This window comes from Podarcis vaucheri (assembly GCF_965113315.1).
Source record: "Podarcis vaucheri genome assembly, chromosome: 18".
NCBI classification, from domain to species: domain Eukaryota; kingdom Metazoa; phylum Chordata; class Lepidosauria; order Squamata; family Lacertidae; genus Podarcis; species Podarcis vaucheri.
The window spans coordinates 7,120,505-7,145,727 of record NC_138756.1 but is presented as its reverse complement, the minus strand read 5'-3'; the positions used below and the strand labels follow the sequence as shown (position 1 = coordinate 7,145,727).

Here is a 25,223-nt window from a genome sequence, read left to right as displayed (position 1 = left end):
AAAGCCAGCACTGCAGTGTGTGAGAGAGAGTGAGCCAGGTAGGGGCAGAGAGCTGCGAGTGCGAGCGCCCCCCCGACGTTGCGCCCGGTGCGGCCGGCCCCCATGCACCCCCCACGCTACGCCACTGACGCCAATGGCTCCGGGTTCAAGGGAGGAAGGGACATACGTCTCTGAGAGGTGGTGGAAGCTTGCCAAAGCGTTTGTCCTCGCAGGGCAAGGAGGAAAGGGGTATAGCTTGCTCTGGTCCTGTTCCATCCCAGACAGCAAGTTATAAAAAGGGATTTCAATGTAAATGGGAAGCAACTGCCGCCGGAGGTCCCAGGAGAGCCATTGAGAGGGGAGGTTGTTACTCTGCGCAGGTGGCGCGAGCGCCGAAGAGTCACCCTGGGAGGAGATACCCAGCCTTTAATTATTGCAATTAAATCGTTAATGGCTTTTCGAAAGAGCGGCCCAGGCAGAAATAATTCCTGTCTTGGGCCGCTGGGAGAAACTTCATTTCACCCAGCGCGGGAAGGAGTCTCTGGGCACAGCGCACTCGCGGCGGGTTGAGAGGCACATGCGTGTGCATGCGCAAGAGTGGAGTTATGTGTGTCTGCAGCGTCAAACCATGGCAGAATGGCTGCAGCTAAACAGCAGGTATTGGCTCCAGAGTTTTTGGGACCTGGAGAGAAGGAGGAACGAATCTGTCAGTCCTGTTTTCTCTCTTTCTCTCTCTCTTCCCCAGTCGCAGATTCTGTTCTCCACCTTTTCCACATCCCTTTGCAATGACAGTCGTACCTTGGAAGTCGAACGGAATCCGTTCCGGAAATCCGTTCGACTTCCAAATTGTGGCTTCCGATTGGCTGCAGCCCTGGTCCGACTGCCCTGGCTACCAATTAATTTCCGGGCCTGATTCAAAGTGCTGGTTTTGACCTATAAAGCTTTAAATGGCTCAGGACCGCAATACCTCAAGGACCGCCTCTTCCCATATGAACCTACCCAGACCCTGAGATCATCTTCTGAGGCCCTTTTTCATGTGGTCCCTCCTCGAGAGGTTCGGAGGGTGGCAACACGAGAACGGGGCCTTCTCTGCAGTGGCTCCCCGTCCGTGGAATGCTCTCCCTAGGGAAGTTCACCTGGCGCCTTCATTATACACTTTTAGGCGCCAGGCAAAAATGTTCCTTTTTAATTAGGCCTTTGGTTGACCTGATCAACATCCCGTACCCTTTTAAAATGTGGCTATTTTGGGGGGTGGGTGCTATTGGGTTATTGTTCTTATTTCGATTTTATATATTGTGATCTTTTTTTGTGAAGCGCCCTAAGACTTCCGGGCATAGGGCGGTATATAAATTCAACAAACAAACAAACTGTAGCTGTCTGTGTCTCCTAAAAACTCTCTGCACCTTTAACACACTACAGTTCTTCGGGGTTATTCAGTGGAACCCATGATTGCTAGTGTTAAGTTGTGGGTGAACATAGCAGACGACACAGCGATTCTTCAAACAGCTCTTGTTTATTCACAGGCCAGAACAGAACTGAAGTGGAGGGTTCAACCAGCCTTCTTATATAGAGCTCCAGTACAACGTAACTGCAACAACTTTCTGTAACTATCCAATCACTGAACGTCACTTTTGATCCCTTATTTGCATATGTGGACCTGAACTATCGGCTGGCCCAGGCTGAGAACTTCAGTACATAACAGCTAGAGTGCCAGAAGAAGGCTTTAAATGCATGGGGCTGCCTCTAGTGTAAATCCTACACAGAGTAGCCTCATAGAATCATTGAGTTGGAAGGGGCCACAAGGGGTCATTCAGCCCAACCCCCTATTTTTGCCCAACTCGGATCTCGAACCCGCAACCCTTGAGATTAAACTGAGCTATTGAAATTGATAGGCACAGCTAACTTAGATGTGTCGGTTTCTCCCAGCCTACTCTGAGTAGGGCTTGGCTGAATGCAGGCCATGGTATGCGTGTTGCAGATAAGGAGAGAGGGGTGTGAAATCTGCAAGACCAAAGCTGAATGAACCTGGTCTACTCAGAGTAGACCTATTGCAACTGATAGACATGACTAACTTGGGCCCATGAATTTCTGTGGGTCTCCTCAAAAGCAAAACTTAGCTGGACGCAACCCAATATTCTAGATGTTGCCCTGTCACCCAGTTACAAACAACAGCAAAAAAGCAACAAATGGTTTTGGATAGAAATTGTAGTTACTATTGTTTTCCCAAAGCCTCCATCTAACGAACCGTCATTTAACGCCGTTGCTTCGCAAGAGATCCCTCACAGCGGAGGCTCCTCAGGGACTCCTATCCATTCCTCCTAACAAGGAATCCGAGTCGGGCTTCCCACACAGAGACAGCCCTACATTCGATTTAATGTGTTGTCAAACACGCACAAAATTAAGCTTCCATCCGAAAATATCCCAGTTCTGCAAAACTGCAGCCGCCGGTAGCGGCGGCAGTGGGGGGAACACGCCGCTCAAGAAGTCAGTTTCGTGAGGCAAGGTGGCTTATTCGAGAAAGGGGCAGGTAGAAAACAGGCAGAAAGAAATATGCATTGCGTTGGGGGAAATTGCTTGCAAAAAAATGTGTTGGTCTGCCAAAAGTACCCGCAGAAATGTGTTTGTTGGGAGAAATCTGCACTAAACTGCTGGTGAGTTTTCATGAACAAGAATAAATTATTGCAGAAATGTGCAGACTGTCTCGACAGAGTGGTGCATGCTCTGGTTATCTCCAACTTGGACTACTGCAATGCGCTCTACGTGGGGCTACCTTTGAAGGTGACCCAGAAACTACAACTAATCCAGAATGCGGCAGCTAGACTGGTGACTAGGAGCGGCCACCAAGACCACATAACACCAGTCCTGAAAGACCTACATTGGTTCCCAGCACATTTCTGAGTACAATTCAAAGTGTTGTTGCTGAACTTTAAAGCCCCAAATGGCCTCAGCCCAGTATACCTGAAGGAGCGTCTCCACCCCCATCGTCCAGCCCGGACACTGAGGTCCAGCTCCGTGGGCCTTCTGGCAGTTCCCTCACTGCAAGAAGTGAGGTTACAGGGAACCAGGCAGAGGGCCTTCTCGGTGGTGGCACCCGCACTGTGGAACGGCCTCCCATCAGATGTCAAAGAAATAAACATCTATCTGACTTGTGGAGGACATCTGAAGGCAGCCCTGTTTAGGGAAGTTTTTTTAATGTTTAATGTTTGCTCACATTTATTATTATTATTATTATTATTATTATTATTATTATTATTATTATTATTATGTTGAGTGGCTGGGGAAACCCAGTCAGATGGGCAGGGTATGAATGAATGAATGAATGAATGAATGAATGAATGAACGAACGAACGAATGAATGAATATTAACAAGCTGAGAGTTGTGCAACAGTAACGGTAAGGTGTGCCACCAGAACAGCTGCCATTCAGCATTTCAGCTGCCAGGATTTGACCAGCTGCACTGCCTGTCAGGGGTTCTTTAGCTGTGAGTCCTGCAACTCGGGGTGTGTGTGGTTGGACTAGATGACATCTGGGGTCCCCTTCCACCTCTACAACTCGGTGATTCTATTACCTTCCACCAGAAACCCCATTATTATTATTCTGCTGCTATTGTCCCTGTTATACCCAATTGCAGATTCAAATGTATCCCTATCGTGTTGTATGATTTCCCTGATATTGCATGTGAGCTGGAACTGGTCTGTGACTGAAATTAATAAATTCACATGACTCCTCTTGCTGCCTGTTTTGTAACTTACGTAATTTTTAAAGCAGATTGTGTAAATTACGGCGCCCTTACGTCATCCCAACCCGCTCGTTTCTATGCAGATAAATGCAGGGAGGGAACCTAATCAATTATACACCGTTTGTGGACTGAAATCGACGACAACAGTGAATACGGCTCCTATTTTCTGGATTGATTTTAATTTCAGACATGGATCAAATAAGTGAACAGCAGAGATTTGTGCTGGAATTCCCTAAAATCTTGGGGGGGGCAGACGCCCCATTTTGATGTTTTTATAACTACTCCTTTCCCTCTGAATTATTTTACCAGTTTTATTTATAGCCTGTTCCTTCGTCATTCAGTATTTATTTTATTTTATTTTGGGATATGCATGCATGTTAAACGGCCCCTTTGTCTATTCAATTGCTCTCCTTTTCCTATAGTACAATAATAGATTAAGAAGGGAAAGAAATTAAGGTTTCCTGTTCAGGCGTAGCTGTTCCTTAATGACCGCTAATCACCAACAAGGCTGATATAGAGGAGACATTTGCATTGTGGGGACCCGAAGGAGCAGATGAGATGTGGGGACAAGGAATTGCCTTATAATTGGACTCAAAATCATTCCATCTAGGCCCTCATCTGCATTATAGATTTAAAGCAGTGTTCTTACTTTATCATCATCTATTAAATTTGTAGACCGCCCAATACCCGCAGGTCTCCCGGCGTTTAGAGCATTAAAGCACAATGTAAAAAGACAAAATACATCATATCGCTTCAACCAGTCATGGTGTTTCCCCAAAGAATTCTGGGAACTGATGGCTGAGAGTAGTTAATGGTATTGCTATCCCCCTCCCAGAACTACAATTCCCAGAGTTCCCTGGGAAGAAGGAGAATGGGGGTCTCTTAAAGAACCTCTTAATGAGAGTGAAAGGGGAGAGCGCAAAACATGGTCTGAAGCTCAACATCCAAAAAACGAAGATCATGGCCACTGGTCCCATCACCTCCTGGCAAATAGAAGGGGAAGAAATGGAGGCAGAGAGAGATTTTACTTTCTTGGGTTCCATGATCACTGCAGATGGTGACAGCAGTCACGGAATTAAAAGACGCCTGCTTCTTGGGAGAAAAGCAATGACAAACCTGGACAGCATCTTAAAAAGCAGAGACATCACCTTGCCAACAAAGGTCCGTATAGTTAAAGCTATGGTTATCCCAGTAGTGATGTATGGAAGTGAGAGCTGGACCATAAAGAAGGCTGATCGCTGAAGAATGGATGCTTTTGAATTATGGTGTTGGAGGAGACTCTTGAGAGTCCCATGGACTGCAAGATGATCAAACCGATCCATTCTGAAGGAAATCAGCCCTGAGTGCTCACTGGAAGGACAGATCCTGAAGCTGAGGCTCCAAGACTTTGGCCACCTCATGAGAAGAGAAGACTCCCTGGAAAAGACCCTGATGTTGGGAAAGATGGAGGGCACAAGGAGAAGGGGACGACAGAGGACGAGATGGTGGGACAGTGTTCTCGAAGCTACCAATATGAGTTTGGCCTGCCTGGTGTTTTTACATGAGTAGAATGTGTGCTTTTATTTAACACCCGTCTCTGGGTTATTTGTGGGGCATAGGAATTCGTTCATTATTATTTTTTTCCAAATATAGTCCGGCCCCCCACAAGTTCTGGGGGACAGTGGACTGGCCCCCTGCTGAAAAGGTTTGCTGACCCCTGCGTTAGATAGTAAAATTCATGTTCATTTTAAGGGCTGTTTTTAAAAGTCTGGAACGGATTAATTCATTTTGCATTACAGTGGTGCCTCGAAAGACGAAAAGAATCCGTTCTGTGATTCTCTTCGTCTAGCGGTTTTTTCGTCTTGCGAAGCAAGCCCATTGACGGATTAGCGGATTAGCGCTATTAGCGCTATTAGCGGCTTTTAACGGCTTATCGGATCAGCTGATAAGCGGCTTAGCGGCTTAGAAAAGGGGGGGGAGGAAGGGAAAAAAACCCGCAGGAACTCGCAAGACATTGTCGTCTTGCGAAGCAAGCCCATAGGAGATTCGTTTTGCGAAGCACCTCCGAAACGGAAAACTCTTTCGTCTAGCGAGTTTTCCGTCTTGCGAGGCATTCGTCTTGCGGGGCACCACTGTACTTTCTATAGGAAAGCACGCCTCGGTTTTGGAACGCTTTGGTTTTGGTCTTCCGGAACGCATTAAATTTGAGAACCAAGGTGCCACTGTATTATTATTTACTGCACTTATGAGTTGCTCCCCACCCACCCCTAAGAAACGTGAACTCAGGTCTTGCATATAGCTGGCTACCGTAAGAAGAGGATGCAGGACGGGCCTGATCCAGGAAACTCTGATGATATTCTCAGGAAATTGATTTTGGTTGCACTGCCATGGCGTTCAGCTCAGGGAAAGGACGGCCGTCCCAATACATATTAAATAAGACCAGCTGTGCCCTCACCGTCCTTCGCTGCCCTGGTCTAATATCCCTTGACTGATAGTCAATATCTCTTCTGAGAAAAGCCGACAGCCGCTGACTTGCTAAATCCTCATTTCTTTCCTTGCAGTTGCTGTCCTCCTTCCCTTTCTGTACTGCATGCAGCTCTTCCGGACAAGATACGAGGCAAATACCATGACCACGGTTAAACAGCAAGCCCTAGATTGCCCTAAAGCCTTGGGCCTATGCCCTGATCGGTTGGGGAATAATAATTTATTATTTATACCCCGCCCATCTGGCTGGGCTTCCCCAGCCACTCTGGGCGGCTTCCAAAAATATATATATTAAAATACTGTGATACATCAAGCATTAAAAGCTTCCCTAAACAGGGCTGCCTTCAGATGTCTTCTAAAAGTCTGGTAGTTTTTGTTCTCTTTGACATCTGGTGGGAGGGCGTTCCACAGGGCGGGTGCCACCACCGAGAAGGCCCTCTGCCTGGTTCCCTGTAACTTGGCTTCTGGCAGTGAGGAAACCGCCAGAAGGCCCTCAGTGCTGGACCTCAGTGTCCGGGTAGAATGATGGGGGTGGAGACGCTCCTTCAGGTCTACTGGACCGAGGCCGTTTAGGGCTTTAAAGGTCAGACCAACACTTTGAATTGTGCTCGGAAACGTACTGGAAGCCAATGTAGGTCTTTCAAGACCGGTGTTATATGGTCTCGGCGGCCACTCCCAGTCCCCAGTCTAGCTGCCACATTCTGGATTAGTTGAAGTTTCCGGGTCACCTTCAAAGTAGCCCCACATAGAGCGCATTGCAGTGATCCAAGCGGGAGATAACCAGAGCATGCACCACTCTGGCAAGGCAATCCGCAGGCATACAGGGTCTCATCCTGCGTACCAGATGGAGCTGGTAAACAGCTGCCCTGGACACGGATTTGACCTGTGCCTCCATGGACAGCTGTGAGTCCAAAATGACTCCCAGGCTGCGCACCTGGTCCTTCAGGGGCACAGTTACCCCATTCAGGACCAGGGAATCCTCCACACCTGCCCGCCTCCTGTCCCCCAGAAACAGTACTTCTGTCTTGTCAGGATTCAACCTCAATCTGTTAGCCGCCATCCATCCTCCAACTGCCTCCAGACACTCACACAGGACCTTCACCGCCTTCGCTGGTTCTGATTTAAAAGAGAGGTAAAGTGTAGACACACACACACACACACACACACACACACACACGGAGAAGGCTGTGCAACAGAGAAGTTGCAGCAGCAGGAGAATCTATTGGAAGCGCTGGGCGCAGAGGGAAAGGGTGAGTCCTCAAAATGGGAAGAAGCCCTGGCTGCAGCCCTGTGGGTCCCCAGATGTTGTTGGACTACAACTCCCATCATCCCTGGCCACTGGTCATGCTGGCTAGGAATGATGGGAGTTGTAGTCCCCAAACATCTGGAGGGCTGAGTTTGCTTGTGCCTGTTCTCGTTCAACCTGCCTCCAAAGGAACTAATTCCAGTTCACACTCATACCTTTACAAAACAAACCAGTTTGGTTCCGGTTCGGTTTGCAGTTCAGTTCAAAGTTCCTCAATCTGGTATCCGGATTGTTACAAGCTCATAGCTGTCAATTTACAGATTTGAAAATAAGGGACCAGCAGCCTCGAAAATAAGGGATCAGCAGCCAAAATAAGGGATTTTAGTCAACCAGCAGCCAAACGAAGCCTCAAGCGGTGGTTCCCACAGCGCAGCAACCCGGCAAAGGGGATGCAGCAAGGAAAACCACCGTCACCTCTCCGCTGGGAAGCGCTGAGCAAAGGCGAGTCCCCAGGCAACGCGGCCGATTTGATTGGCACAAGGCATGCAAGCTCCACCCCCCCAGTCGTTCTTGGACTCCTTATTGGGTGAGCAACACAGCCAAGCAACACAGTTGGAGCCTCCCTCCTCCCTGGCCGGCAGGGAGGGAGGGAGAGGAGCTGCTTCCTTTGAAACCTGGGAAATTTAAGGGACATCATCAATAAGGGACAGCAGCGGGAAACAGCGCTGGGATAAGAGAGTTTCCCGCCAAATAAGGGACGGTTGACAGCTATGTACTAGCTGTTGTGCTCAAGTCTAAAACATACTTACGGTGTCTAAGAAAACGTGATATACATGCAGCGAATGGTTTAATTTATTTCCCTCCCCCAACAATTATGGTATTCAAAGAATCTAAAAAGTCAAAGGCATGTAGAAGAGAAACATTCTTTTTGGTTTGCTATTTATTTATTAAATTTGTGAGTCGCTTTACCTTGGCCCAGGCAAGCAGACAAGCAGACAAAAACCTAGTCCTGCATACATTTATTTGTTTGTTACATTTATGTGCCAACTTTATCTTCAAAGGGTCTCGAGGCAAAGGTAAAGGACCCCTTTGGTCACAAGATGCCAGAAAAGGAACAGAAGGCAACTTGGGGCATACATGGCTTGTCAGCTGCTTGCCACTGGAGCCACTACAGGCAGACTGTGGCTTCCTCGCCATTGTCACAAGTAAAGGTAAAGGACCCCTGAATGGGTTAAGTCCAGTCCAAGGCGACTATGGGGTTGCGGCGCTCATCTCGCATTCAGGCCAAGGGAGACAGCGTTTGTCCACAGAAAGCTTTCCGGGTCATGTGGCCAGCAGGATGAAACCGCTTCTGGCACAACGGGACACCGTGACGGAAACCAGAGCGCATGGAAACGCTGTTTACCTTCCTGCTGCAGTGGTACCGATTTATCTACTTGCACTGGTGTGCTTTCGAACTGCTTTTATATATGTTGGAAGCTGGCCAGAGAGGCTGGGGCAACCCGGAAAGATGTGTGGGGGGTATAAATAGTAAAATTGTCATTATGGAAATGGGACACTCCTATCTTCATCGGAGAAATGTCGGAGGGTATGATATTGTGAAGGGATGCGGGTGGCGCTGTGGGTTAAACCACAGAGCCTAGGACTTGCCAATCAGAAGGTCAGCGGTTCAAATCCCTGCAACGGAGTGAGCTCCTGCCAACCTAGCAGTTCGAAAGCATGTCAAAGTGCAAGTAGATAAATAGGTACCGCTCTGGCGGGAAGGTAAACGGCGTTTCCATGTGCTGCTCTGGTTCGCCAGAAGCGGCTTAGTCTTGCTGGCCACATGACCCGGAAGCTGTACGCTGGCTCCCTCGGCCGATAAAGCGAGATGAGCGCCGCAACCCCAGAGTCGGCCACGACTGGGGTCCCCTTACTTTTATGATATCGTGATGCTCTCAAGATCTCTCCCTGGCTCTTGGCAGCCTTGCAAACTGGTCTTCTGTGGGGGGGGGGTCTGGGCAGGAAAGCTTGCAGGAGCCCAATAGATCAGCTGTCTGCCTGTGCCCGGGGCTTCCTTGTCGGGCTCGGCTTAAACACATCGCAAAGCTCTGTGCTCTTGTCCACGGGATGCCCTTTCGCCGCGTTGCAATTGCTTTTTAAAGCGCCGTTTTCTTCAATCAAAAGAGACCTTCCGCAGAAGGAGATTTATTTTCCTTGGCTCAGCGGCGATGGCTTCCCTTCGGCTATTTCCCTCCTGCCCCCTGACTTCTCAACTCGGAGGTCTCCCACTTCGAACAGAGCCCCACCACGTTTTCAGGCAATCACCCTGCTCCTTACGTTTCTCCTCCCACCATCGCCTGACGGAACATTGGATTCAGTTTAAAGACCTCGCCGGGGAGACGTTCTGCAGACTGAGGGCCACGTTTGCTTCTGGGCGAGCTTCCAAGGGCCACATGCCAGCAGTGGGCGGAGTCAGAAATTGCACTCATTTCACACACTAGCAAGGTTATGCTTAGAATTCTACAAGGCAGGCTTAAGCAGTATGTGGACCGAGAACTCCCAGAAGTGCAAGCTGGATTTCAAAGGGGCAGAGGGACCAGAGACCAGAGATATGCAGATGACACAACCTTGATGGCAGAAAGTGAGGAGGAATTAAAGAACCTTTTAATGAAGGTGAAAGAGGAGAGCGCAAAATATGGTCTGAAGCTCAACATCCAAAAAACGAAGATCATGGCCACTGGTCCCATCACTTCCTGGCAAATAGAAGGGGAAGAAATGGAGGCAGTGAGATATTTTACTTTCTTGGGCTCCATGATCACTGCAGATGGTGACAGCAGCCACGAAATTAAAAGACGCCTCTTCGTGACCCCATGGAGCAGAGCACGCCAGGCACTCCTGTCTTCCACTGCCTCCCGCAGTTTGGTCAAACTCAGGCTGGTAGCTTCGAGAACACTGTCCCACCATCTCATCCTCTGTCGTCCCCTTCTCCTTGCGCCCTCCTTCTTTCCCAACATCAGGGTCTTTTCCAGGGAGTCCTCTCTTCTCATGAGGTGGCCAAAGTCTTGGAGCCTCAGCTTCAGGATCTGTCCCTTCCAGTGAGCACTCAGGGCTGATTTCCTTCAGAATGGAGAGGTTTGAGCTTTGGAATTTACGGGAGATGGCTTAATTTTTATCCTGCTTTATTTATTTATTTTCCAAAGAGAGAAACCCAGTGTCCAGCCCTCATGTTTTTGAGCACTGCCAGGAGAACAAGCAAGCTCAAAGAAGCTGGATTGAGAGCGATGTGGTGGTTTGCTGCGAGATGTACTGCGAGCCTCGTTGCCTTGGAGGGGAGGTGAAAATCAGTGTGCCTGGCTGGTAAAGGGAAGTGGAGGCCGGGATCCCGATAGGAATTCGATGCGCATTCAATAAAGAACTGGGCGAGCGGCAGGCCTCCCCCCTCCCCAAACGGCCCCGCAGTTAATTAGCGTCAATAGCAAACAGCATGTCAGTTAATTGATAGCTGGCGTAGGCAGATCTAACCTCAGCAAAGCCTCACAGCTTAACCGGCCTCGAGCAAGTCTGTTTTGCGCCAGGTAGAGACGGGCGCAGTGGGCTAAACTGCCCTGCTCCTGAAAGCAAGCGTTGTCCCAGTCTCTCCTCTTGGTCTCTAACAACAGGCTAAAGGCCTTTTCCCTCTCTCCCTTGCCCCATTTTTAAGGTGAAGACAAGCAACGACAGTGTAAACATTATTTTGGAAAGCAGTAAGACCACGGAAAGGGACGCGGGTGGCGCTGTGGTCTAAACCACAGAGCCTAGGACTTGCCGACCAGAAGGTCGGCGGTTCGAATCCCCGTGACAGAGTGAGCTCCCGTTGCTCCGTTACTGCTCCTGCCAACCTAGCAATTCGAAAGCACGTCAAAGTGCAAGTAGATAAATAGGTACCACTCTGGCAGGAAGGTAAATGGTGTTTCCGTGCGCTGTTCTGGTTTGCCAGAAGCGGCTTAGTCCTGCTGGCCACATGACCCGGAAGCTGTACGCCGGCTCCCTCGGCCAATAAAGCGAGATGAGCGCCGCAACCCCAGAGTCGGCCATGACTGGACCTAATGGTCAGGGGTCCCTTTACCTTTACGACCACAGAGAGGAAAAACCTTTGGCCCTCCATCACCATTGGTGAACATCATCGCTAACCATTGGCCATGCTGGTAACTCGGCAACATTTGGCAAGTCGCTAGCTAGCTGCCCAATTCACAGAGAATAATTCCACCAGCCAAAACAGTATATATATATATATGAGCCCAGATTTAGGGGACAATTTGTTTTGTTTTTTTAAGTTCAGTTTAGGTTTGTGATACATCTGGTCTTTTTTTAAGGCAGTAATAAACAACATTTATATAGACTTTGGGGACACCAATGCATATCACATGGTCTACCTCAGAAATTCCTTACAAAGCAGCCATCCCAGGTAGGCTGGGTAATATTATGCCCAGATGGCATTGTTGTTGTTTAGTTGTGTCCGCCTCTTTGTGACCCCCTGGACCAGAGCACGCCAGGCACTTCTGTCGTCCAAAGACAGAGGTCAAGGCAGAGTGACTTGCCTAAGGCCACTCTGTGACTTTGCAGCAGAGGGGAGATTTGAACCCAGGACTTCTGCAATCCAGAGCTCCAGATGAACCTCACCAACACACACACATAGACACAGCTCCCTCAATTAAACATAATTGCCAGAGGGAGAGGAATACTGCCAAAAGTGACAGGGCTGAGATTTGAAAGCAGCAGGAATAATCAGGGGGAAGAGAGAAGAGAGAATAATTTGCAAACTGAGAAGCCTGCCGCCAGGTGCTTTTTTGATTTTGTTTTTTTTTTTTGCACATTTCTTATAGAAAACCAACAGCCCTGCCAGCGATCTGGGAGCAATTTCTCCAGCTTCAGTTTACACTCAGAAACGGGCATGCAACTGAACCCTACTCAGAGTACGCCTCTTGGGATGAGTGGACCTCCGTAAGGCCCTTACATAGGTCCACTAATGGCCGCACAAATTTGAATGTAAGCTTTTTCTATATGCAGTAACAGCAGCAAGAATACTATTGGCCCAAAAATGGAAGCAGGAAGAATTACCAATGATGGAAGAATGGAGGATGAAATTACAGTGGTGCCCCGCAAGATGAATGCCTCGCAAGACGGAAAACCCGCTAGACGAAAGGGTTTTCCGTTTTGGAGGTGCTTCGCAAAACGAATTTCCTATGGGCTTGCTTCGCAAGACGAAAATGTCTTGCGAGTTCCTGCGGGTTTTTTTCCTCCCCCCTTTTTCCCAAGCCGCTAAGCCGCTTATCAGCTGATCCGCTAAGCCTGCTAAGCCGCTAATAGCGCTAATCCGCTAATGGGCTTGCTTCGCAAGACGAAAAAACAGCAAGACGAAGAGACTCGCGGAACGGATTCTTTTCGTCTTGCGAGGCACCACTGTAATGGACTATGCGGAACTTGACAAACTAACGGGAAGGATCCGAAACCGGCGGGACCAGAAGTTTACCGAGGACTGGAGTAAATTTACGGATTATTTGAAAAGTATTTGTGACGACCAGACGACGTTTGTAGGTTTGCAAGAAGTTCTGTGAGGGATAATATTAGAAATATTGCAAAAATGGAGAAGGAGACGTGATATGTTAAGAATGTGAAGGCAATATTAAGTTAGGAAATGTGTACGAAGTGATTAAGACGGAGGATCATCAGAGGTGCTGAAGGAAGTCCAATAAGAATGTATTTGTGATAAATTGTGTGGTATGTTTTATAATTTTGTATGTTAAAAACCGATAAAAATATTTAAAATAAAAATAAAAATGGCCGCACGGATTCTGCTAGCCCAGAGATGGAAGGAAGAGGCAACACCGACCGGGGAAGTATGGAAAATCAAGTTGACAGACTATGCCGAAATGGCGAAACTAACTGGGAATCTCAGGAACCGAGAAGATGAGAACTTTAGAAAAGAATGGGGAAACTTTATAATTTATATGGAAGATCGTTGTAAGCAGGTCAAAAGGTTAGCAAGATTTTAAACGCACTTGTAATGTAACAGGAGGTACAGATAATTTAGAAAGACTGAAAATCAGAGTAGTATTGATATGCAATGGGAAATAGTATCAGTAGCATCCATTAAAGGGATGGGGTGGAGTCAGGAGATGTGAAAGACAGGTACAACAAATATGTGCTGGAAATGTAAAGAAAAAGAAGGCACTTTTCATCATATGTGGTGGACGTGTAAGGTAATAAAAGCATTCTGGGAAATGATATATAATGAATTGAAAAAAATGTTTAAAATAACTTTTATTTTAAAACAACAACACCACCCAGAAGCTTTTCTATTTGGAATTGTAGGTGTTGATATTCCAAAGGAGACTTTTTATGTGTGTGACGACAGCCGCACGGATGCTATTAGCCCAGAGATGGAAAGAAGATAAAGTCCCTACGAAAGAAGAACGGCAAGTTAAACTGTTGGACTATGCTAAAATGGCAAAACTGGCCGGAAAGCTCAGGAACCAAGAAGAGAAGAACTTTGAAAAAGGATGGGGAAAATTTATAGTTTATATACAAGGTCATTGTAAACAGGTCAAAATGTTAACAGAATTTTAAACGCACCTGTAATGTAACATTACAGATGTACTGATAATTTAGAAAAGACTAAAAATCGGAGTACAGTGGTACCTCGGGTTAAGAACTTAATTCGTTCTGGAGGTCCATTCTTAACCTGAAACTGTTCTTAACCTGAAGCACCACTAATGGGGCCTCCTGCTGCCGCTGCGCAATTTCTGTTCTCATCCTGAAGCAAAGTTCTTAACCCGAGGTACTATTTCTGGGTTAGCGGAGTCTGTAACCCGAAGCGTCTGTAACCCGAAGCATCTGTAACCCTGGTACCACTGTAGTATTGATATGCAGTGGAAAATAGTAACAATAGGACCCACAGAAGGGATGGGGGGGTGAATCAGGAGATGAATAGTAATCTCGACATCTAGATTCGGAATTGATTTTGTTATACAGTGGTACCTCAGGTTAAGTACTTAATTCGTTCTGGAGGTCTGTTCTTAACCTGAAACTGTTCTTAACCTGAAGCACCACTTTAGCTAATGGGGCCTCCCGCTGCCGCCGCGCTGCCAGGGCACAATTTCTGTTCTCATCCTGAAGCAAAGTTCCTAACCCGAGGTGCTATTTCTGGGTTAGCGGAGTCTGTAACCTGAAGCGTATGTAACCTGAAGTGTCTGTAATCCGAGGTACAACTGTAGTATTGATATGCAGTGGAAAATAGTATCAATAGGACCCACGGAAGGGATTGGGGGGGGGTTGAGTCATGAGATGGAGACTAATCTCGACATCTGGATTCGGAATTGATTTTCTTATATGTATATATTTTTGAAAACCAAATAAAAAATTATTTCAAAAAGGAAAAAAAGAGGATCTACATAAGGCCTGCCCGTTCAATGTCAGCGGGTCTCGTTTGAGAATGGCTCTGGTTGGACAACAAAGGTCCTTGCCAACAAAGGTCCGTATAGTTCAAGCTATGGTTTTCCCAGTAGTGATGTATGGAAGTGAGAGCTGGACCAAAAAGAAGGCTGATCGCCGAAGAATTGATGCTTTTGGATTCTGGTGCTGGAGGGTGACTCTTGAGAGTCCCATGGACTGCAAGAAGATCAAACTTCTCCATTCGGAAGGAAATCAGCCCTGAGTGCTCACTGGAAGGACAGATCCTGAAGCTGAGGCTCCAAGACTTTGGGCCACCTCAGGAGAAGAGAAGACTCCCTGGAAAAGACCCTGATGTTGGGAAAGATGGAGGGCACAAGGAGAAGACGGAGGACGAGATGGTGGGACAGTGTTCTCGAAGCTACCAGCATGAGTTTGACCAAACCGCGGGAGGCAGTGGAAGACAGGAGGGCCTGGCATGCTCTGGTCCAGGGGGTCACAAAGAGGCGGACACGACTAAACGACTTAACAACAAAAAGTCCTGGATTAACAGAAGCCATCCCACGTTTTTGACTTGATCCCGGAATGTCTTGCTTTTCCTTAGGACGTTGACGTTTCTCAGCTATTTTTAAGGAAATTTGCCCAAAAAATCAACACTCCTGACACGGGTTGCCATACGCCTGGGTTTTCCTGGACATTTTACCAATTTTGGACACGACTAAACGACTAAACAACAACAACAACAGGTTGGACATTGCCCACTTGCCTTCCAAGCCGCACCTGAACTTACCTGCCGCAGGGAACAACCTGTCCTGCTAGGCCCAGCTGATGGGGGAGCCTAGCCGTCCGTCACCTCCCTCCTGCGCTGGCCGGGAGCATCTCGCCGGCAGCTTCTGAATGGCCTCAGGCCCCAATCCGGCACGGCAAACCCTCCCCTGTCTGCAGACGCCATTCACCCTCCCATCTCTCCCCAGCAAAGGCTGCACCAAAGCTTCCCTTGTCGCCTGTCTCCGCCGCCAGAGCAGCAGTGAATAGAATCCTCTCCCTCTCTCATTTTTAAAAAAGCAAGCCCTGTGTGTGTCTCTCTTTCTCCCGGCCACCTGATCCCCCCGCTGGGTCGTTCTTCCTTCTCTAGCCAGTTGTTCCTCAGCCATCGTCCCCCCCCCCCAGCCGCCAGAGTTCCTATGTCTCTTCTTCTTTCCTGCACAGACAATAAACAGGCTCACATTACCAGTCGTCCCCCATGCTCCAGCATGAAAAAGCACCGACCTTTTCCTCCCCTCCCCTTCTCCAGTCCTGAAGTTTCACAGGGCAAACCTGCCCCCCACGCCTGCTTGGGGGTGGGGAGGGAAGGGGGGGAAACAACCCCGACTTTCGGGCTGCAGGATGGGATTACGCTCGCACACAGCTGCACCAAACAGCCGCTGTCCGGAAGACAGGTGTGAATAGGCTCTCCATCGCTTAAGAAGACCAGGTGCCATATCTCCGAGGTGCCACTAGGGGACGCCAGCCAGCCAGCCAGCGGGGGCTTGGGGCGACCCCAACCACCACCACCCCACCACGCAAATTCAGGTACGGCTCAAAAAGGCCCAGGCGGTCGGTTCTCCCACATTGGCTCTGTCGGACAAAACTCAAACGCCGTAGATTCTTAGACGCTTGACTCTCATCTGCTCAAGTCAGTGTAGCTCATGGGAATAAATAGTAATAGTAATACAGTGGTAACTCAGGTTAAGAACTTTATTCGTTCTGGAGGCCCGTTCTTAACCTGAAACTGTTCAGCTCTCACTTCCATACATCACTACTGCTGTTCCTAGCTCTACCCTAAACCAGGTCCCAGCCTTGTACCCTGCTTTTTCTGAGAGAAGAGAAGCAGGAAGTAACCTTCCAATGAACTTCCAAGGATGTTCTCCAGAACCAGTTTTGGTGGGTGGGATGGAAGAAGCGCCAGTTCGAAACACCCATCTCAGCTTTCAGTAGCAGATAATCCATCACCTCTCCTGATCTCCCTGAAATTATTTGGTGAAATGACAGCACTCTGTCAATGAGAGCCAACGGCAACAGAAACCTGCCGCTAAAACAAATGTCTACATGCTTTCGCATCCCACCCTTGATGGGTATTGAATTTTGAAACCAGTTCTGGCTTGTCGCAATTACAGAGAATATTCCATATTTGCTGGGAAGGTTTGTGGGAGATGATAAGCTAAATTCTCCAGAGGAGCAAACTCTTATCTAACAAAATGCCTGGTGTAAATGTTTTTCTCTCAAACTGTGCAATGTATTTTATTTACGGATTTTAATTTTTGTCCTGACTTTGGCTGCTGCACAAATAAATAATATTTGTACATATTGGGCCAAGTTCAGTCCAAATTTGTGCATCCCTATGAATCATGGCATTTCCTTCCAGTAAGAAGCAAAACCTCTTATTAACATGATATTGGAAATAATTGATAGGCTGTTCCCCCCCCAACCCACCTGATGGATTCATGTTGTCACCGACAGCACTTCGGCGTGGTTGGTTTAAATAAAGACGGAATAAAAATAAAGGCACCATGAAAAACTGCAGGGCAATAAATGCTCTCCGGTCCCAAATGCCCTCTGAAATAGCAGGATCTTAATTAATTATATTTAAAAACGGAAAAGGAAATTCAAAGGATGCGATTTATATCTCTCTTTTTATTATTAGAGAATACCTATTAAGTTAGAAGGGACACGGGTGGCGCTGTGGGTTAAACCACAGAGCCAAGGATTTGCCGATCAGAAGGTCGGCGGTTCGAATCCCCACGACGGGGTGAGCTCCTGTTGCTTGGTCCCTGCTCCTGCCAACCTAGCAGTTTGAAAGCACGTCAAAGTGCAAGTAGATAAATAGGTACTGCTCCGGTAGGAAGGTAAACGGCGTTTCCGTGCGCTGCTCTGGTTCGCCAGAAGCGGCTTAGTCATGCTGGCCACATGACCCGGAAGCTGTACGCCGGCTCCCTCGGCCAATAAAGCGAGATGAGCACCGCAACCCCAGAGTCGGTCAAGACTGGACCTAATGGTCAGGGGTCCCTTTAGCTTTACCTTTACCTATTAAGTTAGCCAAGCTATCTTATTTACCGTATTTTTTGCTCTATAAGACTCACTTTTCCCCTCCTAAAAAGTAAGGGGAAATGTGTGTGCGTCTTATGGAGCGAATGCAGGCTGCGCAGCTATCCCAGAAGCCAGAACAGCAAGAGGGATTGCTGCTTTCAATGCGTAGCGATCCCTCTTGCTGTTCTGGCTTCTGAGATTCAGAATATTTTTTCCCTTGTTTTCCTCCTCCAAAAACTAGGTGCATCTTGTGGTCTGGTGCGTCTTATAGAGCGAAAAATACGGTAATTAGAACACAATGCACCCATCCCAAACCACTCCCTCTTGTTCAGGAGTGTGTCTCTTTGCTTTCGTAGCCATAACAGCACCACATGGCAGACACAAAAGGGGGGGGGCGTTATCAGGGGGCTCAGGGGAACCCCAAAGGGTTGCAGAAGGACAAGCACACACCCCACAAACAAAACTCGTTACATGATTATCTGTTGGGCATGGAAAAGCAGGAGGGATTGATTACTGCTGCTTCCCACAAAACTTGTTGCATGTTCAGACCCAATGACCCCCCCCCCTAAATAAACACACATTTGACTCAAATTTTAGTTTTGGTTTTTGGCAGAATTTAGGCCACAACTTTGTTGATTACAGAAAGTGAGGGGTTGCATGGGCTCTGGTTCGACTAGCTCCCTGCACCCTCGCAGGTAGCGCTGACCCAGAGCTCTATCATAGGTCAGCCAAGGGTGAACACCTGAGGGAGGTGGAAAGCCCAGGGACAGACTCTGTTCACTCCCCAGATGCTCCCCTGGACTCAGGCATGGACACAACCCCCTTTCAGGGGTTGACCAAACCAAGTTGAGTCCCTGGATTCCTTTAATGGAATACCCTTCACATAGGGATGGCTAGAGCGTTCTCCCTTCCCTATCACCTGAACCAGAGCCTATCCGCAACCTTACAAGCCCTCCGCCTGGTTCCTTGTAGCTTCATTTCTCACAGGGAGGGAACCGCCAGAAGGCCCTCGGCGCTGGACCTCAGCGTCCGGGCAGAATGATGGGGGTGGAGACGCTCCTTCAGGTATACAGAGCTGAGGCCGTTTAGGGCTTCCAAGGTCAGCGACGACACTTTGAATTGTGCCCGGAAACGTCCTGGGAGCCAATGTAGGTCTTTCAAGACTGGTGTTACAGTGGTACCTCGGGGTACAGATGCTTCAGGTTACAGACGTTTCAGGTTACAGACTCCGCTAAACCAGAAATATTACCTCAGGTTAAGAACTTTGCTTCAGGATGAGAACAGAAATCGTGCTCCGGCTGCAGCAGGAGGCCCCATTAGCTAAAGTGGTGCTTCGGGTTAAGAACAGTTTCAGGTTAAGAACGGACCTCCGGAACGAATTAAGTACTTAACCCGAGGTACAACTGTTTAAGGTCTTGGCGGCCACTCAGTTGGGATATAAATTAGTCCAACTCCCTGCATTGGGCTGGACAAGATAACTCTTGAGCCCTTTCTGACGCTACAATTCTACAATTAAATTAAAAAAAAAAAACAGGGCCAAGGCCTGCGACAAAGCCCATTGCTGGAGGACGGGGGGCTCTGGCAACTGCCCAAAGTTGCTGCCCCCCCACTTTAAAGCTAAAGGGACCCCTGACCATTAGGTCCAGTCGTGACCGACTCTGGGGTTGCGGTGCTTATCTCACTTTATTGGCGGAGGGAGCCAGCGTACAGCTTCCGGGTCATGTGGCCAGCAGGACTAAGCCGCTTCTGGCGAACCAGAGCAGCGCACGGAAACGCCGTTTACCTTCCCGCCAGAGTGGTATCTATTTATCTACTTGCACTGGCGTGCTTTCGAACTGCTAGGCTGGCAGGAGCAGGGACCGAGCAACGGGAGCTCACCCTGTCGTGGGGATTCGAACCCCTGACCTTCTGATCGGCAAGTCCTAGGCTCTGTGGTTTAACCCACAGCGCCACCCGCGTCCTGATCTTGTTCAGAGCTCTCTCAATTTTTGGATTATTAATATAAGATTTGGAACGTAGAATGGTTTGGTATCTACTTGCACTTTATCTACCTGTACTTTGATGTGCTTTCGAACTGCTAGGTGGGCAGGAGCAGGGATGAAGCAACGGGAGCTCACCCCGTCGCTGAGTCCCTCAAACCTTTGGGACAAAAGAGTGAAGAAAAAGCAGTAGCTTCGGAAACAAGAGAGCCTGTCAGACGTTTGGGAATCCCAATTTGATGCAAAGAGGAGGCAGGTGAGAATTAAGAGGCTTGTAGGATCTCCTGGGTGTGTGGGGGACGGGGGGCGCGCTAATGGGTCAGCTGTCCTTGCCTGCTGCAAGGATGCCCCCCTCAGGGGAAAAACCTTGACCACAACAGGTGAACCGAGAGAACTGATGTCACGCTGTAACCCAAGCCTTGCCTGCAGGCAGCTGCTGGTCTTGCCAAGCTGGCTCCATCGTTCTGGGCAGCCCGTTGGTGATGTCAGGGGAATGTGGCCTCCATTGAGGCGTAGAGTTACCAAGGTCCTATCCTGACGTCCTGGGGAGGAGGGGAGGGTGGTCTGTGTGTGTGGGGGGGGGGGAGGTCAGGGCTTCTGCATCTGTGACAGCTAGCAAAGGGGGGTGGGAAGCAGGCCCCACCCTCCCCAACGGCCATTGGGAGTCTTAGAGGGGAAAACCTGCTCCTTTTCCCTTACAGGGTATCCAAGAACCCATACAGCGGATGCTCGGGTTGTGGACGTGATCCGTGCGGGATGCACGTTTGCAAGCCGCAGCGGCGCGTCTGTGCATGCGAGGGTTGTGATTCGGCGCTTCTGCACATGCGCAAAGCGCGATTTAGAGCTTCGGTGCATGCGCAGCTGCCAAAGCCCGGAAGTAACCCATCGATACGATACGATATCTTTATTGTCATTGTCCCCTACAGAACAATGAAATTGAAAAATCTGCATAAGGCATTCAAAAACCCCTAAAAACGCTGAAACCCCATTTTAAAATACAATATACTCCTATAGTAAAGGTAAAGGGACCCCGGACCATTGGGTCCAGTCGTGGCCGACTCTGGGATTGCGGTACTCATCTCGCTTTACTGGCTGAGGGAGCCGGCGTACAGCTTCCGGGTCATGTGGCCAGCAGGACTAAGCCGCTTCTGGCGAACCAGAGCAGTGCACGGAAACGCCGTTTACCTTCCCGCCGGAGTGGTACCTATTTATCTACTTGCACTTTGAGGTGCTTTCGAACTGCTAGGTTGACAGGAGCAGGGACCGAGCAACGGGAGCTCACCCCGTCGTGGGGATTCGAACCGCTGACCTTATGATCGCCAAGTCCTAGGCTCTGTCCGCGTCCCATAATATACTCCTATAGAGACTCCTTATACTGCGTTTAAAACCAGAATTGCATTTGGGTAGAAACTGTTTCTTAGGCGGCTAGTCCTAGTCTTTATAACCCTGTCCCTTCTTCTGGGTACTTCCGGGTTTTGGCAGTCTGCAACCCGAAAAAACGCAACCTGAAGCGTCTGTAACCCGAGGTATGACTGTATAGAGTCCTTAAGTGGGTTCCCTATGGGTAGGAGGAAATAACAGAGGCCAAGCAGAGTATATCGAAAAGCAAAGCAGCTAGTAAGCCTGATCTTTATTAAACTGTTGCAACAGGGTCCCCACTCCCCACACGCAGAAGGGAGGAGGAACTCGGAACAATGGTGTGCAAGCCCTTATGTAGACTTTTGAAATTGCCCACCCTGTAGCCCAAGACCACCCCCCTAAACATCATACATACATCACAGGAGGAGGCGGTCTCCAGCAGAAATCCTGTCTGCCAGGATACCTGATAATGGTCACTGATTGCATTACCTGGGCAGCCTCGCCATTCTTCTGTGATGGTAAATACCGTATTTTTTGCTCTATAAGACTCATTTTTTCCCTCCTAAAAAGTAAGGGGAAATGTGTGTGCGTCTTATGGAGCGAATGCAGGCTGCGCAGCTATCCCAGAAGCCAGAACAGCAAGAGGGATTGCTGCTTTCACTGCGCAGCGATCCCTCTTGCTGTTCTGGCTTCTGAGATTCAGAATATTTTTTCCCCCTTGTTTTCCTCCTCCAAAAACTAGGTGCGTCTTGTGGTCTGGTGCGTCTTATAGAGCGAAAAATACAGTACTTCAATTCCTGAATCCAGCCTCAATGTCAAGCCTGAGGTTGAAGTCTGAAGCAGAATGGTCAGTCTAAGGTCAGATGGTGCTGAACTCCAGCTGGCACCCCAAAAATGTCCGAAGACTCCCCCCCCAGCTCATGGGGTCCCCCGCAAACCCACCAACCTCCCTCAGCTGCCATAGAAATTAAATTGCAGCAATAGCCTAAAACATATCTTTTGTCACGTCGATTAATTCTCACATGTAAAGATGCATCTATAATTTATGTACATGCCTTCGGAATTTATTTCACGTTTTAATTAAATTTCCCCTCCTCGTGATAATATTTTGATCTCCGATCAGAAGGCATGTAATTGGAAGCTGCTGCGTAATCCAACAAAATTGGGAGGCAATCGCCACAAAGTGGATTTTGCACAAGGACCCGCAACTAAGGGTTGAATGCAACTAAGCTCTAATCAGAGGAGGCACACTGGAGTAAACGGAGCCTGGTTAGGAACGTTCCCCCCCGCCTATTTCAATGGGCCTATTCTGAGCAATCGCAGGAATCACAGCTCTTCGTGAACCAGGGCTAAAACAGAAACTGAGGCAGCTGTCACATGCCGGGCAAACTCCTTGTCTGTCTTGCCCAGCCCTGAAAAGTGGCAGAAAAGGACTTCCCCAAGAGTTGGGACTAGTGAGAAAAAAGGGGGGGGGAGAGAGAGAGAGACAGAGAGAGAGAGAGATCTCCAAGTTCCCAAGACTGCCCTTTATCATTATTATTACCGTATTTTTTGCTCTATATGACTCACTTTTTCTCCCCTAAAAAGTAAGGGGAAATGTGTGTGCGTCTTATGGAGCGAATGCAGGCTGCGCAGCTATCCCAGAAGCCAGAACAAGAAGAGGGATTGCTGCTTTCACCGCACAGCAATCCCTCTTGCTGTTCTGGCTTCTGAGATTCAGAATATTTTTTTTCTTGTTTTCCTCCTCCAAAAACTAGGTGCGTCTTATAGAGCGAAAAATACGGTATTATATACAGTTGGATCCCGAACGCCTTGTGAGTCATACGTTTTGGCTCCCGAATGCCGCTAACCTGGAAGCGAGTGTTCCGGTTTGCGAACGTTCTTTGGAACCCGAATGTCCGACGCGGCTTCTGATTGGCTGCTGTATCTTCCTGCAGCCAATCGGAAGCCGTGCCTTGGTGTCTGAACGTTTTGGAAGTTGAACGGACTTCTGGAATGGATTCCGTTCGACTTCAGAGGTGCGGCTGTATATTCATAGCAGCGATGAGAGGAGGAATGACCACAGGGAGGAACACAGAGAGAAGAAACATCCTGTCGCATCTGCAGCAGCACAACCGGACGCCTCCATTTGCCCTGGCTGCAACAAAACATGTCTCTCCCATATCGGTTTCTGCAGCCACAGCAGACCCTGCAACCATCCAACAGTTTGACTTCACCCCCGAAGGCGCATTCCACCATTTTCTCCCAAGACAGATGGATGGCAATTTCAATGGGCCTACTGTTCTGTTTCCCCACTGGCCGCAAGAAAATGCAACGCGCCTATCAAAGCAGTCATAGCTGTGGCGAATGCAGCTCAAGCTTTCTCACCTGGAGGGGTCTTGCAATTTAGGGTACAAAGGGGTTTTATGGTCTTACATGTGTACTGCTTCTTACGAACAGGTCCCTCTGCTCTAAGCGACATTTCCTGCAGGACTGCCCCTCAGGGCTACGCATTACGTGCAGAAGAGATGCATAATTGGTTTTAGGCCTATCCGTTTATTGTTACATACCATATTTTTTTGCTCTATAAGACGCACCAGACCACAAGACGCACCTAGTTTTTGGAGGAGGAAAACAAGAATCTCAGAAGGCAGAACAGCAAGAGGGATCACTGTGCAGTGAAAGCAGCAATCCCTCTTGCTGTTCTGGCTTCTGGGATAGCTGCGCAGCCTGCATTCGCTCCATAAGACGCACACACATTTCCCCTTACTTTTTAGGAGGGAAAAAGTGAGTCTTATAGAGCAAAAAATGCGGTATATATATTTATGTATGTCCAACCCTTTCCCTCAAGGTGGCTTACAGATGAAATTAAGAACCGCTCAGGCATATAAATATCAACCATTAAAAACAAGTACGCATTGACAGAATTAAAAATATATACGTATCTAAATGCTATTAAAACCACACAGATGATTGCATCAAAAGCGGCATGGCAACTGCCCTTTTATTAAAAGCAGTCTGTTGCCAATAGCTTGGTGGAAAGTCTTCACTTGCCAGTGGAAAGACAACATGGAGGGAGCCAGTTATAAGAAAAAAACCCCTGCTCCTTTTCCCTTATGGAGTACCCAAGAGCCCATATAGAGTCCTTTTGTAGGTTCTTTATCAGTAGGGAAAATAACAGAGGCCAACCAGAGAATATTGAGAAGCAAAGCAACTAGTAAGCCGGATCTTTACTAACTGTTGCAACAGGGTGCTCACAACCACACGCAGGAGGAAGGAGGTACCCCGAACAATGGCGCGCAAGCCCTTATATAGACATTTTGAAATTGCCCACCCTGGAGCCCAAGACCAGCCCCCAAAACATCATACATACATCAGAGAAGGGGTGTCTACACAAAACCTGTCAATGGGTTTGTTGTTGTTTAGTCACTTAGTCGTGTCCGACTCTTCGTGATCCCATTAATGGTACAAGGAGAAGGGGACGACAGAGGACGAGATGGTGGGACAGTGTCTTCAAAGCTACCAGCATGAGTTTGATCAAACTGCGGGAGGCAGTGGAAGACAGGAGTGCCTGGCGTGCTCTGGTCCAGGGGGTCACGAAGAGTCGGACACAACTAAACGACTCAACAACAACAGTAATCACATACAGCTCCCAAATTAAAACAGTTCAACGCACCATCAGAGATCTACAACCTCTCCTAGACAATGACAGTTCTCTGGGAGAAAGACCTTTCATTGTCTACAGACAGCCACCCAATCTTAAACAACTCCTCACCCACAATAACACAACAACCAGACTTAACATGGACACTGGTACCAGAGCCTGCAATAAACCCAGATGCCAACTTTGCTGCCACATACACCCAGACAACACCATCACTGGCCCCACACAACATCAAACATACCATCTCAGGTCTATTTAATTGCTCGTCTTCTAACATTGTGACTTAGTTGGTCTCTAAGGTGCTACTGGAAGGAATTTTTTTATTTAATATATAAATCA

The 25,223-nt window shown here is 48.3% G+C and overlaps 1 protein-coding gene across 3 annotated transcripts in view; it reads right to left on the bottom strand.

Annotated features, from left to right (window-relative positions):
• Window positions 1-25,223, bottom strand: part of SEMA6B (semaphorin 6B) — a 162,905-nt gene that overhangs the window by 71,366 nt on the left and 66,316 nt on the right. The window contains exon 1 of one of the 3 annotated variants that reach the window (XM_082206315.1): window positions 24,594-24,774. The exons of the other annotated variants lie outside the window; for them this stretch is intronic. The gene's annotated coding sequence lies outside the window, so the exon portion shown is untranslated. Of the gene's footprint in view, window positions 1-24,593; window positions 24,775-25,223 lie in introns of those variants that run through there. 3 annotated transcript variants of the gene reach the window in all.